Source organism: Mercenaria mercenaria, chromosome 7 (genome assembly GCF_021730395.1).
Source record: "Mercenaria mercenaria strain notata chromosome 7, MADL_Memer_1, whole genome shotgun sequence".
NCBI classification, from domain to species: Eukaryota; Metazoa; Mollusca; class Bivalvia; order Venerida; family Veneridae; genus Mercenaria; species Mercenaria mercenaria.
The window spans coordinates 86242685-86257051 of record NC_069367.1 but is presented as its reverse complement, the minus strand read 5'-3'; the positions used below and the strand labels follow the sequence as shown (position 1 = coordinate 86257051).

The window sequence follows — 14367 nt, the reverse complement described above, 5'->3', positions numbered from 1 at the left end:
GTTATAAAGTTCACAGGTCAGCGCTTTTAAAACATATAAAATATATTATTATAGAACTGTTCGTCATCCGTACGAGCTCGCTGAAATTCATGAAAAACTAGTATTTTTTCCGTAAAGACAGCAATAGTGCAAATGTTTGTTAATATCTTTTATTACTGTGTATTCATTCCTTAAAAATTTTAAAATTTCAAATTTTATATTGTATATAAAGTACACAGTCAGCGCTTTCAAGAACTGTCCGTCTATCCGTACGATGTCGCTGAAATTCATAAAAAAACTGGTATTTTGCCGTAAAGTCGGCAAAAGTACCAAACAATGTTTAAAATTTTATTTTATTTCTGTGGCTTATTCTTTAATTTAAAATTTGAATTTTACTGTTCAAAAGAAAACAGTCTGCACTTTCAAACATATCAAAATTTTATTATAAAAAAGTCACCGTTTACGAGCTCGCTGAATTTCATGAAAAATATATTTTGCCCTAAAAAACCGAATGTGCCAAAGTATGTTTAATCATTTTATACTGTGTTTTTCCTTACTGTTTTTAAATTTCAAAATGTTATAAAGGAAAAGTATGCGCTTTCTAAAAGTATAATTATTTATTTAAGAACGTCCATCCGTCCGTACGAGCTCGTGAAATTCATGAAAAACTAGTATTTTGCGCAAGACAAATAACAAGAGCTGTCTGATGACAGCGCGCTCGACTATTCGAAGAATTGATTGAATAACAGGGTCAAAATATTAACATAGATATTCAGACAAAAGAAAAAAATAGATTAGACAATGTTTCAGTATTTGTGGATTTCGATAAGTCTTGCACTAAATGGCAATGTGTGAACTAATTTCAAAGTCCAAAAAGGGCCGTAATTCAGCCAAAATAGTTGTCAGAGTTATGTACTCTTGCCTACAGATGGAAATCATAATGATAAACAAGTGTTCAAAGTTTAAAAGCTATATGTCAAATAGTTTTGACAAAACATAGACTTGTATGAAACCAGAACAGATTTCCAAGTCCAAAAAGGGCTGTAATTCAGCCAAAATAGATGATAGAATTATGTACTCTTTCCTACAGATATAGACTATTATACTGGATAAGTGATAAAAGTTTCAAAGCCATATGTCAAACACTTTACACAAAATATGAACTGGTACGAAAAACTTAACCAATTCTAAGTAGAAAGGGGCCATAATTCAGCCAAAATCCTTGATGGAGTTATGTGCTCTTGCCTCTAACTGGACATGGTGATGGTAAACAAGTGTTGAAAGTTTCAAAGCTTTATCTCAAAAGACTTTGTCAAAATATGAACTGGTACGAAAAACTTAACCAAGATTTCAAAGTCAAAAGGGGCCATAATTCAGCCAAAATCCTTGATGTAGTTATGTACTCTTGCCTATAACTAGAAACTGTGATGCTAAACAAGTGTTGAAAGTTTCAAAGCTTTGTCTCAAAAGACTTTGCCAAAATATGAACTGGTACGAAAAACTTAACCATGATTTCTAAGTCAAAAGGGGCCATAATTCAGCCAAAATCCTTGATAGAGTTATGTGCTCTTGCCTATAACTGGCCATGGTGATGGTAAACAAGTGTTGAAAGTTTCAAAGTTCATCTCAAAAGACTTTGTCCAAAAATGACTGGTACGAAAAACTTAACCATGAGATGTTTTCTAATTCCCAAAAGGGGCTAAAATCAGCAAATCCGACCTCTTGCCTATAACTGGCCATGGTGATGGTAAACAAGTGTTGAAAGTTTCAAAGTTCATCTCAAAAGACTTTGTCAAAAAATGGACTGGTACGAAAAACTTAACCAAGGTGTGACGCCGACGCCGTGGTGAGTAGGATAGCTCTACTTATTCTTCGAAAAGTCGAGCTAAAAATCAGCAAATTACCGAGGCCAATCAATGTCACACAAAAAGAAAGTGCTGTAAAACTTAAGCTTGTCTTTTAATTAAGAGCCATCTTTCATTATTTATTGTAACATACCGTCAGTATCAGCAGCATGGTCACTCTGAACTTCCTCAGACTCTAAATATCCTGAAATGCAAAAAAAGAACATTGTGTACCATAGAACTATCTCATACTATACAAGAAAGAGAAGAACAATAGCAGCAAGTTACTTTATTGAACGAATGTTTAATATCTATAAAGTTGACTGAAAAGCAAGCTGGAGTCTATGTTTGGCATATTGAGGACAGACAAAACCCCAACTGTGAGGACAGTGTTACCTTAAAAATGAGGACTTAACACATTTGAAATGTAAATTTTTGTATCACACATTTCTCTCTCTATACATTAGAGATGGTACCTAAAATTTTAAAGTTCATTTGATATTGCTGGTTATTTAAAATTATATAGTGGGGTACCCATATTTTACAAGGATCTAGTTTTCTGTCTCCATCTTTCTTGATGAAAGAAAATATTCAGGCTGAAAAATTTTGTCCCATCTCAAAAAGTGATGCCAGTGAAAGATAACTCTTTCTACACTATTTAACTACCAGGGAAAACTATTTATAGATTCAGAGGTGTTTCCCCATTTATGGTCTATTTCTAAAGTCATGGTACTTTAAACTGAAAAAAAATAAAAACATACGCAAGTCGTCAAGGTTTCATATGGTGTTTAATAATCAAAGTTATATTGCAATGGATATATAAAATATAATAATTTTAATAAAAAAACTATAGCAGAAATTACAAATCTACACACAGATATCACATTCTTTGTTCAAGTCATTTAAATTATCTCCCTTTATTACTGATATAAATATGTCCATATCATCAAAATAAATTTAAAAAATAAATAAATAGATACATATGACTAGTGTCTATTGATAAATGAATGCATGAACAACTTTACAAATTTAATACAATTCAGCTTGCACATAGAGGTTATTGAGTTATTGATTTAATAATCTAATAAAGGTAAAATAAACATTTGTTAAGTTGAAAATTCAAGTCTTAAATCCTGTAACATAAGCTAAATTGTGGAGCAAAGTTAAAGAAAATATTAACACATGTTAATGTATTTATAATACATTTAAGTTAACTTATAAAGGTTGGATGTAAGTTGCATATAAAATTTCAGGTAAAATTGAAGAAAATATTTTTTCATAAAATGTAGCAGCCTACATTTTTTTAAAAATTTAGCATTCTAACTTTACATAGTTATATCTTCTTCCACATTTCCATTCTGTATCTTTCATGATTTAATAATAATATTGGGAAAGAGATAACATTTTAAAGTTGTTAGAAAAATTCAAAAATATTTAAAATACAATAAATATTGTATATGGAAAAGGGAGGTAATAAAAATTTAAGAGTGTCCTGAAATACACATAATTTACACTGCAATTATTTTACAGCTGTAATGCCTTAAGCAAATGAGGTTTATAAAACTGATTGTTAACAGCACGCTCGACTATTTCGATGCTGGAAAGTGAAACTGGGCATATCTGAGGAAACTGGAGCTGTCACCGGATTGTTTAATGACTTCAATGGTGGATGAAGATATTGTACAATAGCTCGAATCTGAGTCAAAAATATTAAGTAATAAGAGAGGTAAATATCAAGTGTATCAAAACACAATATAAGTATAACTCTCAGTAAAAGGTGGGGGGGGGGGGGGCATAATTAATAAAATATTGGTGCAAAACTTATGCACCTAGTGTCATATGACGAGGGTGATAGCTTTGATGGTAAAGGAGAAAAGCTGACCTAAACAAATACTTTAAATTTTATAAGTCCAAAAGGGGCAATAATTCTTGCAAACAGCAGGATAGAGTTATGTTTCTTGTTGTACAGAGTCAGGTAATGATGGTGAACAAGTGTTTCAAGTTTTAAAGCAATACCTTTGACTGTTTAGGAGAAAAGGTGACCTAAACATAAAACTTAACCATGCAAAGCTGACGCCAATACCGATCAAGTGATGACAGTAACTCAAAAAAGTCAAAGAAACACTGATGGTTGGCTGCAATATGGATCACCTATGTGGCATGTCCAATCATGTTACTAAGTTTCAACATTCTGGGCCTAGTGGTTTTCAAGTTATGAACTGGAAAAGGTTTTCAATGTTCAGGCCCCTTTGACCTTGACCTTAGATAGAGTGACCCTTAAACTGATATGGGCCATCTCCTCTGCATGAACAATCATCCTAAGAAATTTCAACATTCTGACTGGAAATGGTTTTCCTTGTTTAGGCCCCTAGGACCTTGACCTTGAACGCAGTGACCCCAAAGTCAAGAAGGGTCATCTACTCTGCATGATCAGTCATCCTATGAAGTTTCAACATTCTTGGTCAAGTGGTTCTCAAGATATTGATCGGAAATGGTTTTCCATGTTCAGGCCCCTGTTAACTTGACCTTTGATGGAGTAACCCCAAAAGCAATAGGGGTTGTCTACTCCTTAAGTTTCATAAAAATCTTTTTAGTGGTTTTGGAGGAGATGTCTTTTAAACACAACTGTTGACGACAAATGGATGACCTAGAAAGATGCACGACGGACACAGCATGATCACAACAGCTCATCATGAGCACTTTGTGCTCAGGACAGCTATTAATCAAACCAATTTCAATACTTTGCAGCACTTCACAGCAAATACGGTTTTACCAGTATAAAATGTTTACAAACATATATTTTAACATGACCAGATTAATTTCCCATATAAACAAGAGCTCGTTGCACACGAAATGCCCGCCTTGATGCATTCAGTAATTGCTCAGTGTAAACAAAATTTCTACTGTTCTGGTTCAATGTGACCTTGACCTTTGACATATTGACCTAAAAATCAACAGGGGTCAACTGCTGGTCATGATCAACCTCTCTACAAGGTTTCGTAATCCTAGGCCCAAGCGTTCTGAAGGTATCGTCCGGAAAAGGTTCAACTGTTCCGATGTGACCTTGACTTTTAGCTTACTGACCTCAAAATCAATAGGGATCACCTTAGATGATCTACGGATCATTAGCAACCTCCCTATCAACTTTCATGATCCTGGGCCCAAGCGTTATCAAATAATTTGTCTGGGACCGGTTTAAATGTTCTGCATCACTGTAACCTTGACCTTTGACCTTCTGACCTCAAAATCAAAATCAATAAGGGTCATCTACTGGTCATGACCAATCTCCCTATTAATGTTCCTGATCCTAGACCCAAGCCTTCTTGAGTTATCGCCCGGAAACCGTTTTACTGTTCCTGGTCACTGTGACCTTGACCTTTGACATACTGATCTCAAAATCAATAGGGGTCATCTGCTGGTTATGACCAACCTCCCTATCAACTTTCATGATCCTAGGCCCAAGCAATCTTTTTATCATCCGGAAACCGTTTTATTGTTCTGGGTCAATGTGACCTTGATCTTTGACAAAATGACCTCAAAATCATCTGCTGGTCATGACCAACCTCCCTTTTTAGAAAATATTATGCTGGACTTCACTAACAGTGGAGTAACGAACTGAATGTCATGCGGCAATTTGATGTCAAAATGCTCTCTTACAGATTCACATGTCAACCAATGTTTATCGCAGCATATACAGTTTGATTTCTTCTTTGTTTAACTAGAATTCAAAAATATATTGCAACAGACTTTTTTATGCGACAGTTACTACATCGTACATCAAACATCATAGCGGCAACCACACAAAACACGCAAATATTTGTTAAATATATTAAAAGATGTAGATTATAACCATCGATAATGTGCTAAAACAAAAATATCAGTATATCTCAAAGACTTTCTATTGAACAAGAGCTGTCAGTGGTCAGCGCGCTCGACTAATCTCAGTGCTTGATAGTATAATATAAGCTATGAGTAAAACTTTAACATGATTACAATAAGCATATTCTAAGCCGAAAAGGGGCCATAATTCAGTCAAAATGCTTGATAGAGTTGCCTCCTCCTTTTTACAGACTGGGGTCATGATGGTAAATAAGTATGCAAAGTATCAAAGCAATATCTCAACGGACTTTGAAAATATTTGGGGTGGTAAACTTTAACATTTATTCTAAGTCAAAAACGGGCCATAATTCAGTCAAAATGCTTGATAGAGCTGCCTCCTCCTTTTCACAGACTGGGGTCATGATGGTTAACAAGTATGCAAAATATCAAAGCAATATCTCAATGGAGTTTGAAAATATTTGGGGTGGTACGCAAACTTTAAAATTTGTGTGATGCTTACACTAACGCTAATCCCGACGCCGTGACGAGTAGGAAAGCTCCCATATTCTTCGAATAGTCATGCTAATAAATCCACTGTCGTTCAGATTATATTATCATATCAATAGGGCTGCACACTCGTGATGTAATTCATTCACATATGAATTTCAAACAACGATTTAATTAAACAAGAAATCACTGTTATTTACTCTTAACACAATACGATTAATTTTCCTATTAAACAAAAAAGGCTGAAAACTGTGAATTATCATTCAACAATACACTATTATGACTTCAAATCTATTACGTCATAATGTGAAACGGCATAGTGGCGCCCTGAAAAAACAACTGAAAACGGCAAAAATAAAATGAATGCAGGCAAGGTTGTACTTTGAAGTCCTTTGTAGCTTGTTACAATCTAAGTAATATTTCTCATTTTGTTATTTGCTCGTTAATAAAATCATTTTTCGTTGTTAAGATGCGCCCGTGATATAATTCCTTTGTACCTGAACTCCAAACAATGATTTATTCAGCGACAGATCACTAATAAGATATATTATTTTCTAAATTAAAATACATGGAGATTTGTTAGTACTGATAAAGATTTGTTAGTACTGATAAATCTGGAAAGTCATAAAGTCTCCTTTGTGTTCTATCATCTGTCGTAGTTGCATCATGTTACACCAATCCAATAGCTAATTGTGGTGGCGGCCAAATGTTCCAGAGAGGATAAAGAAGACTGAGTGAGAATGACACCAATATGAAAACTTATGTCAAACACTTGTTGTAGCAGTAGCAGAAATCTTTATATACAGTTATCCATCCATTGATGCCACAAATCTGAAAAATATTTAAATGCAATAATAAGGTACAATTATATTAAAAACAGTTACTTACTTTAAACACTATACTATTTGATAAATAAGAGATATAATACTTCAAAATATAATCATTCTGTGAATATTTAATTGTACATGATTATCTTATATATTCTTATAATAGCTGCTAGTTCTATGGGATAAGGTGAAAAAAATGGAATGGTAATTTTAAGTTTTTAGTTTTGTTACATGCAAAAAAAACTATAACAATTAAATGTTAATATTTACAAAGAAGAAATACTCAGGACAATTGACGTAAGTATTTGAAGTTATATCAAAACACAACAACCCTTTTGCATATCTTTTATTCATAAAAAAGTTACGGTGATTTTCTCACTTCTACAATGGTATGTTTAGGACCCACACTTTTTTTTATATAAAATTATCTTGTAGCGCACAATGTAAAATTGTGTGCGCCCAAAGTAAAATATCAGACATTCAAGATAAGATATAGTTAAGGTTACTGGATGAGATAATTGAAATTTGTCACACAGTCAAGACCAGAAATCATAAACTAAAAATACTATGTTGATCACTCGATAAGTTACTTTGTGGTCAATACAACACGTTATTTTTTTGTTAAAGATAACATGTTGTGCAGTGGAGATAAGAGGTTGTATACTCAAGATAATGTGTACTTAAAATCATACAGTTTAATATCAAACTTTAAGTGTGTTTCCTAAATATACCATTGTAAGCTTGATACTTTTCCATAATGTTTTAATTTGATAAAAACATTTGGAATACCAAACAACTTAAGAAGTATGACAGACAATAGTGTGAGTGTTATATTGTATTAAATCAATATGGTCTAAAATATTAATCATAGATATTTAATTTACCACATACCAACTTCACCAACCATTGGTTATTTCATTGCTTTAAATAACCTTGGTGAATATAAATACATGCAGTGAAATAACTAAAATTTATGAACTGCCAAAATTCACCTTTTAAATTCTTGTTAATTCATTTTTCAATTTTCCTGGTTACGTTGTTTCTCCAAAAGTGATAATAAATTTTCTCTTAATGATGATATGTCTCTTTGTTTTCCTTTATGACTGAATGCAAATAAGTATTTTTCAATGGATGAAACTGAAACTATTTCTTTTAAATAATTAATCTGCGTTTTCAAAAAAATTACTTGTTCCTTCTTGTTTTTAGCATCTTTATTTTACAGTCTATTTCTTCAGCACTTTTCACAATACCAAATCCAATAATGTTATTTTGTAGCACTTTTTGTTTTTTTTTCCTTTTTTATTTCTGTGTTTTCTTTCTTTCTTTTTCTATCTTCAATTATTTGTATAGACTTTTGGAACAGTTGATTCTTTCTTTCTCTATTTTCCACTTGAACATCTTTCCGGAGTTTAACAGCAGACTGTACAACAAATTCCTGTTCACTCTCTGATTTTTTGCTCAACCAAGACTCTGTTTCATTCTTTTTATACATTACACGGCTTTCTAAGTTTGGTATATCAATATTTGGTGAGTTTCTTAAATTACTGTCCACTTTGGCCATTAATCTTTCTACAGTAATATTATTAGTTGGACATGTTTTTGCTTGTTTAGTTATATCCTCACTGGTGGAATAATACTTGCCATGTTTCAGATAGTCTTTGAAAATATGTTCACATTTAGCATGCAACACTTTACATAGTCTAGCTAATACTATTGAAGTTAAGGAATCCAAAGTGTCAGACGGAAGGAAAAGACATTCACATATTTCATTTGACTGATGGACACAAGGACCATATAGCAGTGAAATACTATTACATAGTAACAAATGTGGATTTTGTTTGGCAGTACTTAATAGATCAACAAGTCTATAACACAAACCAGCCATTTCCAAAATAGTATTGTCTTTGTCAGAGGAAAACCTGAAATATGGTTCTGTAACGATTTTACTTAAAATACCCATAGCTCGTAAAATAGATAAAAAGAAATTATTCTCCAGACGTTTAACAGTAACTGTTTGAACATAATTGAGTGATGTTCTAGAATCTTTCAAATAGTTGAGTAAGTGCTGTTTCAAAAAATATACACCAGCAGAATTATAAAATGCTATATTAAATCTATTTCCTCTAAAATTTATAAGTGGTATATTCTTTATTCCTTTTGATTTAATGTAGTTCGAGGCTAATAAAGGATCACCTGTCCCATCTTTAAAAAAAACAATTTTGATACACTTTTCAAAACATTGCTAAAACTTGACTGACTGTCAATTTTAAAGTCTTTCTGGAATTCCTTCTCCAATACACTTATTTCTTTTTCGCACATTTCTGAAAATTGTAGAAGTGGGTGTGTGGAACATTTGAATTCATTCAAATTTTGAGACATGTTCTCATTCAATATTTTATTGACTTTAGATTCTGTGGCACATCTGTCAGTCATTGAGTTTTGTATATTTTCATAAAAGAACTGTCTTGAGCTTTCCCCTGAACATAAAGAAATATCATCAATAATTTCATTTAAAGAATTAACATAGGTGTCTGCTGTTCCATTGTGAACTTCTCTTACAACTGCTGTTAGAGTTTCACCTTCAGTTGAGATTTCAATGCCATAGTAATGCCTGCCTTTCTTTGTTGTTGCATCTCTATGAAGTGTAATATTTTTAGAATTTTTTACAGTTTCATTTATTTGGTTTTTCGCAATGATTCCCAATTCTGTGTTAAAATTTCTAACTGTTTTAATACTTGGTAAATAGTCAATTTCAACATTTAAGAACTTTAGTACAGTTTTTATGACATCACCAATATTTTTAACTCCTACATTTAGACTGAGAAGACTATAATATATTTGCCCACCTTTGATTTAAATGGAGAACCTTTGGATGATTTTTTAGCTTCTATTACAATAGGTTCAATGTCTTTCTCTTCATTTCTTTGCATTTCAAGTCTCATGTCCTCATTTTCAACATGCATATTTTCAATTTCATTATGTAACTGTCTTATTTCATTTTCAATTAAATTGCATTGAATGGATTTATCACACTTGAGAGCCCTTTTTTGTGTTCAATGCTTATTTCATTTATATTCTGTTTCAATGACATATTTTCACTTTTGTATTTTTTTATGTTACAATCTTGTCTTGAAATTGTCTGACGAAGTACTTTAATTGTCTTCGACTTGTCTTGCAGAATGGCGATATCCATTTTCAGTCTTCTGATTGTATTATCTTTCAATTTATTGCTGAATATAATAGCGTCTGCTTCTGTAGACGTAAAACTGCAGCATGTGGTGTAACCATCATGTGTAGGGGTTTTGTTTTTGTCACTTTCCCTATGGAAATATCTTATGACCGGTACTTTGAATTCAGACTCTAAAAACTCCATGCATCTCTCATTTTTCTTTGTTAATTTTAGATGATTAACTTTTCTCTTGGCAAGATAAATGTTATTATATATTGCACTTGATAAAACTCTGTTTTGTGGAATGTTTTCCAATTTACATATAACTTTTTTCATCTGTTTCTGATTTCCTTTTTCAAAGTCCATTATATCTATTGCTTGCTGGTATGTTAGCATTTTGGCAGTTCAAAAATTTTGGCAATATATATATACCCGCAGTAGCTAGAAAGTTTACAAATAATATCTGTGTGAGAAATCTTAATGCTTTTGTAACTTTTGAATACCTTAATTTAAATTAATTTAAGAAGGGACATAACTCTCTAAATATTGCTGACAGACTAATGTCCACTGACGTATATGTGCACACCGGCAACTCTTATTAGATGCCGACACCAGGGTGAGTAGTATAGCTCTCCATATTATTCCAATAGTCAAGCTTAAAAGCTTTGCATAAAGACCGTATTTTCAAAGTCTTGGAACGTCTCTCACTCCATTCTTTCTTACATTGAGATTTTTGTAGAAATGTTGTCATACTTGCATAAAACAGGTTGACAATGGCAAGAAATCCATGTGTACTAGTAAATTTTACTACCTTCCACAAACAACTGAAGTATGTCTGAAATATTTTGGTAAACATAATAAAGAGCACACTGTTCTTGTGTACCTTGTTCACATTTATGTTTTCTCTCCCTATCTGAAAAGAAAGTAAAAATCAAAATTATATTGTACTTACATTTGACTATATTCTTGTTTTTCAGCTGATGCACACTTTACAACATATCTGAAATAAAAAAGTTAATAAGTATAGATACTTATTGTAATATATGAAAAATAACAATGCACTGTAAACGTTTCTAAACACTATTCATTTAAGGAAATATCTCAACACTTCAATTTCAAATCTTATGTATGACAGCAATATCATTTAATTTTTAAAATGACAGAACACTGATTTCTCTACATGTCATATAAGGACATGTGTAAAAAGACTACATGTGGATCACCAGTCAGTCTCGAGCTCTACACTAAATAAATAAAATAATAAGTAAAAGAGATTTATATGAAATTTATAGAAAAGCTACAGCTATCATAAGTAAAGGTGATAAATCCCAATATAGACAAGGCAGTCTGAAAGACAGCTAAATCCCCCGCCACTGCTATGGATAGTGAAACGGTAAACCTTCTACCTTTAGCTGGGACCTTGACCTTGAACTGACATGGCTGACTCATGAATTATGCACAATGTCTTGATGAGGTGATCATTTCACCTAAATTTCATGAAAATCCTTCAAGGGGTTTAGGAGATATAGAGGTCAAACCTTTGACCTTGAGTTGTGACCTTGACCTTGAGTTGACATGGCTGGCCCATGAGTTGTTGATGAGGTGATCATTTGACCCAAGTTTGATGAAAAATCCTTCAAGGGGTTTAGGAGATATAGAGCGGACACAAAATAGAAGGCTCAAACCTTTCACTCTAAGTTGTGACCTTGACCTTGAGCCGGCAGGGATGACTCATGGGTTCTGCACATTGTCTTGAAGAGGTGATCATTTGACCCAAGTTTTATAAAATTCCTTCAAGGGGTTTAGGAGATATAGAGTGGACACAAAATGGAAGGCTCAAACATTTTACCTTGAGCTGTGACCTTGACCTTGAGCCGACAAGGCTGACTCATGGGTTCTGCACACTGTCTTGATGAGGTAATCATTTGACCCAAGTTTCATGAAAATCCTTTAAGGGGTTTAGGAGATATAGAGTGGACACGAAAGTGTTACGGACGGAAGGACGGACGAACACCATTCCTATATCCCCCCACCATTTGTGACGGGGGATTAAAAAGTTAATAATGAAAGTTTTATAATATACCACTCTGCTTTTCTTCACTGAAGACAAGATGATCAAACTCGTCTCAAGTAGAAACACCACTACCAAACACGTAATACCCTGCAAATTTATAATATCATTTTTAAAAAATCTCATTTGAAATAAGTGATGTCATGAAATACTTAGGTAATAAATTATCTTTGACTTAAAGGACAAAATTAAACTAAGCTGCTCCAAGGCTGACATGTTTTTTAACAAAAGTAGTTCCATTCCCTGGTAGAATGCTTTGAAGAAAGCTATCCAAGAAACATTTATGTCAAATTATTTCATAATATGGCTAACAGTTTAAAAGAGAAGACTTTAAAAGAGTATTGTTTTGGTTGCCATAGCAACAATAATTATGCATTTATTACCTAGAATTCAAGAAATCTCAAAGGGGACCAAGAAACACATATTCATTAGAATTTTGTATGAAAATGGTATAAAAATCATGGTCTTGGAGATGTTTTTTTTAAAGAAAATTGTGGACAAAGATGGATGGACAGACATCAATTGATATGATAAGCTCAGTTTGAGCACTTCATGCTCAAGTGACCTAAAACCACAATAAAAACTCATAGACACATGCACTTAAAGCAGTAAAAATACCTATATGAAAAATCCTTCAGTTAACCAGGCGTGTCGCACAATAGTCTCAACTGGACTGACCATTACACTGAAAAATGAATGTATACATTAATGATTATCAGTAACATGATTTCTTAACAACATACAAAAACATATATTTTTATGATATCATTTTTTTCTTACGACTATGACACTTTCGCAACAAAATTTCATTTGTGTACATAAATAAAATTATGTTAATAGATACTTTTGTAAATTTTAATAGTTTTCACATCACCTCCAATTTATATTTTACACCTCACGGCATTGTTTGTGATTCAATACTGGTGCTACTAAACACAGCTCCACTCCCGAGATCAGCCATACGAGACATGAAATTAACAAATAAAAAAATACAAATGACACTACCCTTACATTAAATTCATGAAAGGAATCAGTGTATACGCAACGCATACAGTACATAATTTGATAAATCAATATTTTTATGGAAATCATTTCAGCGGGGTCAAGTAACCGGACCCCTAGCCGCTGCCAATTTCATGTTAATTTTAATTGACATGTGGCAAAAATTGCTAGATAATTAGTAATCGAACTTTGTCAAGTACTTATTCAAGTTATTGCAAAACACATTTTCTTCAAGTTTGGTGAAAATGAGAGGAGAAATGTTTGACTTAAGAACACGAACAAGAATTGCGCATTGACAGTGTTGTGGAAGACATAATTATTGACTTCTAAAAGGCAAAATATTCATGCCATCTCATCACATTCTATTCAATTGGCATGCTGCAATAAGCAGACAAGTATGATATCATAATTCTCAAGTTGTATACAAAATTTTTTCATACCGCCCTTTCAATTTTTTTTTCAATAAATAAAAAATATTTTTAAAATGGGAAATTGCATTTTTGGCCTTTACTATTGATATCAAAATAAAATATAAATGTTATAAATAAGTGGAAAATATCAAATAGACTATAGAAAATAACGTCATCAAATCCGTCGTCATCTTTACAAAAAATATTTTCCAAGAATAATCAAGAGCTCTAAATATACGAAAACAACCACAGCGATGTATAAATGCATTACCTTTCTGTACATCATACCAAAACCATACCAAAAACTTCGCAGAAATTAGTTATTTAATTTTTTTTAGCGAGCACATTTGTTTACAATCGGCCTAATTTGCATATTTTCCGTGGTGTCCGGATTCCCCCTTACGTATAAGATCTTCAGGCACTGATATGTATGTTCATGATATCAATATGTTCCTATATACAAACCAAACGGCAATACATACTCAAAAATATCTGTCATTTACATTTTCTTCGTGAAAACTTTCAAGATTCTGTTGCCGGTGTAGCGTCTCAAAATTCCCGCATGTACTGTACGGCGCTCCGTAAGAATCTTCGTATCGTGACATAAGCAATATACGCTTCAGTTTTTACTCTTGATTTGTTGTTGTTGCGGATAAACTGGCTTAGGTACCATCTCTATATACATGATTCATATTTACAATTTGACAAAATTCACATCATACTGGTTAACATAGCTGTG

The 14367-nt window shown here is 32.7% G+C and overlaps 1 long non-coding RNA gene across 1 annotated transcript; it reads right to left on the bottom strand.

The window, feature by feature from the left end:
- Positions 1-2293: 2293 nt before the first annotated feature.
- Positions 2294-14301, bottom strand: LOC123543354 (uncharacterized). Its single transcript, XR_006684952.2, has 5 exons — positions 14111-14301; positions 12835-12901; positions 12229-12306; positions 11098-11145; positions 2294-6980 (listed from the first exon to the last, which is right to left on the bottom strand). It is a non-coding gene; the product is annotated as an uncharacterized LOC123543354 (long non-coding RNA).
- Positions 14302-14367: the final 66 nt, after the last annotated feature.